Genomic DNA, 4,919 nt, shown 5'->3' with positions numbered 1-4,919 from the left:
CATTGCCCCAAGGAGTAAAACGTATGCTGTAGTGCTCAGAGTGTCAGGGTGGGATCTGGGGGACCCAGGCTCAGATCCTCACTCTGCCGTTGGACCACGCCGGGCAACCTTGGTCACATGCTCTCTCAGCCTCACCCACCTCACAGGATTATTGGTGTGGATAAAATGGAGACGGTGAGAACTATCCTGAGCTCCTTGGAGGAAGGGTGGAAGAAAAATGTACTACATACATAAAGAGTGTTGTTTCTTTTTTGAAGATTTATGGCATTTTTTGGAGTGTTTACTATATTTACAAATATACAGGTAGCTCACAAATAGAGGCACTCCCACAAGGGCAGTAGATCCTTTCCCTTTTCTCTCCCCCCCCCCCCCCCCCCAGATTTAGGTCCTAAACAATAAAACCTGAGGGCTTAAATAAGACCCCTGTCTGAAAACACCTCCCTTCAGCACTTCTCTGCGGCCTCTAGAAGTTGAGCAACAAAATAAGTAGGTTTAGAAACTGAATCCTCTAAGAGGAATTGAACCTTTTGCTCTAATGTCACTATAGGAAACATGGCCCATTTATCAAAACATGGCAGCAGATCCACTACCTGACATCAGCTCCCAGAGAGATTTTCTCCCAGAGAGAGAAATCCTGCACACCCTTAAGGTGCTTCAGCCGCCACACAGAAGTGTCTCACGGCTTCTTCTGTCTCCTTATGCATCAAAACTGTCATTTCTTTTCACACATGCACGCAAGCCTCCCTCCATTCAGCTAGGCAGAAACTTATCTCTTCTGAGCTTGGATGGGCACTTGAACAAAGCCATTTCTCAACATTCAAGGCCCACAGAGGTATAGCTATAGTTGTTCAGACACACGGCCATTCCTTTAGTCATATAGGACAGGCAGATCTACAGTAACCAGAACCCAACCAGACATATTGTTCAGTTTTCGCCAGCTGAAGAAAGCTGGTGATGATGTTCCCATGAGCTTATAATGTAGCCATGCAATCAAACTGATTACTTATCTATAATGATAGGTGTGTCCAAACAACTGTATTTGGGGGAATTTCCCTGGATGCTCTTTTAGCTTTGATTTCCTTAAGCACTCCTGCTTTAACTCAATTTCTCAAAGGCAGGTGAACATATCTTACAGAAAAATAGCTCAATCGCATTTTTACTTTAAGTTATTTTGCTTTAATTGAGGCTAAGTGTGCTTTAGGCTGCCATCTTTTAGAAATCTTTCTAGTGATATGAGAACTGGACATACCACACGTTACAGCAAAATTGGTCTTTTTGGTATATAGCAGCTTTATTTGTAAACATCAAAAAAGAGAGCTTTCTCAATCCTAGACCACTGTATATTGATAAGTGGAGACAAACACATTTTTATATATGCATCAAAAATATTTTGACTGATAAAACCTTGTCCTCTTTTTCGGAATACAGTCTTGTCATGTATGAATTTGTTCCTCTTCCCACATGTTTGGTGACCTTCTCATGACCTATTGTATTAATGTAGAACATTCAAACAATTTTTGTTGAGGGGATGATAATTATTTTCATTGCAATTAGACGGTGATTTGAAAATGCATTTAATATTTTGTGAGAGAGCTGCAGCCGTAGTCGCTGTACTACGCTCCCTCAAGTTCCCAGACACCCTTAAAAACAGCCTGCGGGCTTTGCTCACTGCCCCATGAGCCACTTGATTTAGCACAGGGGTGCCTCATTTCATGTGTCAAATGGCAAATGATATGATTGAGTCAAGAGCTCCCGCGATGGCACTGATTTGCATCTTTATAGCTAGCTTGCAGCATCAGGCTTCCACAGGGGACAAATAGCATCCAAGGGTCAAACGCTGCATCTTCATCACTCTGAGCTCAAACTGTCTGAATCATGTCCCCGCCTGACAAAAATATGCCAAAGCAGATCCACTCCACCTGTTTCACTTATGGCCATCCTTCACAGTGACCTGATGCCAATGTTGTGTGCAGATTCTGCCCAGAGGCTGTCGCGTGGCACTGTGTATCACTGCAGCCTGCTGTATGGCACAGTATTACAAGTCCAGCCTGTGGCCAGAAGCCTAGAAACGGTTTTATCCCTTCGCTCTGCTTATCCTTCTGCACAGCTATCAGCCCAGGCAGTTCTAGAGAAACAGTACCTATGCCTCTGAAGACTGAGAACAAGAGCTCTTGTGAAAGTGTCTGTTTGTTGCTTGTGGTTTTCCTCCAATTCCTTTATAAGAAGCCTTTTGATTGTGATCTTCTCTGTTCCTTTTGCACATGTCGATCCCATCTTCAAAGCCCTATATCATGCATCAAATGCTGCAACCTCTCCCCCAGCCAGAGTTGGTACTAGAAGGATTGGATTTATACCCTGCCCTTCACTACCCAAAGGAGTCTCAGAGCAGCTTACAATCCCTTTCCCTTCCCCTCCCCACGACAGACACCCTGTGAGGTAGGTGGGGCTGAGAGAGCTCTTTCAAGATCTGCTCCTGAGAGAACAGTTCTGAAAGAACTTATGACTGACCCAAGGTCACACCAGCACCTGCATGTGGAGGAGTGGGGAATCAAACCTGGTTCTCCCAGATTAGAGTCCATGCTCCTAACCACTACACCAAAAGTTTTCTGATGTATCTTAAATATATGAAAGTGTGCTTAGAAGCTCCTGACCAAACCTACCAACAAGTGTGTCCATCACAGGCCACTTTCATCAGTTTTGTATCTTTAACAGAGCTTTATTTTAATTTGCATAGATGCTTCCCTCACAGTGGCCTCATGTTGCTGCCAGCATGCCAGAGAAACATTTCAGAGTGAGCGGAAGGAATGGACGTAGGGGAGGGGGTACATGTGTAACTTTGCACTCATATAAACACTACTTCTGCTTTTCTCTGCAGCACAGTTGTATTTACCCAACCTGACAGCTATAGTATGGATTCTCATCTGGAGAAGAAAGCAGAGTGTTTCAGTTTGGGGTAGGATCTTAAAGCAGATGATGCCTTCTTTCTTCTCTAACTGAAACCTGGATAGATTCTGTTGGGCAGCTGTGTTGGTCTGAAGCAGCAGTTTGAGTCCAGTGGGGGCACCTTTAAGACCAACAGAGTTTTATTCACGGTATGAGCTTTTGTGTGCGTGCACACTGTATCTGAGGAAGTGTGCACGCACATGAAAGCTTATACCATGAATAAAACTTTGTTGGTCTTAAAGGTGCCACTAGACTTGAACTTTGTTCTGAAACCTGTGTAGATTGTATTCCCTGGGACGGTCATGGCTCAGTAGTACAGCATCTGCTTGGCACACAGAAGGTCCCAGGTTCAATTCCTGGTACCTCCAGTTGAAAGGATCATGTTGTAGGTGATGTGAAAGACTTCTACCAAAGATACTGGAGAACTGCTGCCAGTCTGAGAAGACAATAGTGACCTTGATGGACCAATAAGGTATCTTCAGGTGTCCCAAGATTTCTGGAGAAAGGACCTTCAGTGTTCCAGACTGAATTTATGGAAGTGCCTATACATTAACAACCCCATAATTCCAACATAATTTGAACAGAAGGGAGCTCAGTAAGAGCTGCTTGTTTATTTTATTCTGAAAATGTATATTTCCCCTTTCCAGAAACCTGCTTGAGGTGACTCACGGTGTAAAACAATACAATACTATGAACCCACCTGACTACAACCATCATCCAGAGGCCCTGCCTTGGGTGCCCCTGCCTTCAGAGATTAAGTGGGTGTTAACCCAGGAGAGGGTCTTCTCAGTTGTGCTGCCGGACCTCTGGAGCCCCAGGGAGATTCGTCTGTCCCCTTCTGTGGTCATCTTCTGTCACAGGATGAAGACTTTGTTCTGTTTTGTTCCTCTTTCCAGACCAATGTTTTAATTGCTGTTTTTTATATTTTTGTATGTATTTTAGTTCTTTTTAATTGTTTTAATGATGTGTGTCATTTGGGAAGGAGGGGGTTGATTTTAATGGTTTCCAAAATGGTGATTTTATCATGAATGTTTTAAATTGTTAGCTGCCTCGGTGGCCCTTGTGAAGGCAAAAAGGTGGGATATAAATTTTGTAAAATGAAATAAACAAAATAATAAAAATAACTACTATACAATTTTATTCTTATGATGCCTACTCAGCCATGGTGTTAGAAGGGAGATCCTGTTATCTATCTGTGTGGAACTCAGGGTGGCACTTGTGGTTACCCCTTTTATCCTGTGAGGCAGAGTCTCCTATCACAGAAAGTAGCCAGAGGGAGAGTGACTGGCCAAGGTCACTCAGTCAGCTTTGTAGCAGAGTGGGGATTTGAATTAGGGTTCCCCAGATCTGGATCTCCTGTTCTTCTTCTAATGCTGGGATCAATACTCCAGTTCACATATGCACAACCATGCACAATCCACAGAGATGACCATCCACACAGCAGAAGGTAATGTGCATGGTTATCTCTGGAAGAGAGAGTTGGTGCTTGACTGCAGGCCCCAGAAAGTAGGTGAAAGGGAGGCAAGGACAAAGTTCAGAAAGTGTGAATGATACTAACCTTGCCCTTTTTTTGAAAGGCAGTTTCATCAGCGTGCTACCAAAGGGCAAGAGGTCCTGAAACACCTGAGAGAGTTTAGTGATCCCTGGTAGGTGTAACTCCATCAAGCTCAGTAAGAATGCCAGAGAGGCAGAACTGTCCAGGAAGGCACAAAGCAGCGGTTTAGCAGAGATCTTAACAACTGTTTCTCCTATTCAGCCCTCAGGAAAATTGAATGACTGCCTGTTTTCCTAACCCCTACTTTTCCCACAGACTACTTCAAAGCAAACCCATTCTTGGCTTTTCCAGATCCTCTGTAACATAAATTTAACCAAAAAAGGGGTTGTGTCTCTGCGACAGCCTTCTGCAGTTTGTTATACGGAATCCTGAGAAAATGGAGAAAGACAGTGGTGTGCCCAGTCCCATGGCCTGGCCAAAA

Source organism: Gekko japonicus, unplaced genomic scaffold (assembly GCF_001447785.1).
Source record: "Gekko japonicus isolate JY-2015 unplaced genomic scaffold, Gekko_japonicus_V1.1 scaffold889, whole genome shotgun sequence".
Lineage (NCBI taxonomy): Eukaryota > Metazoa > Chordata > Lepidosauria > Squamata > Gekkonidae > Gekko > Gekko japonicus.
Note: the sequence above shows the minus strand (reverse complement) of the source record.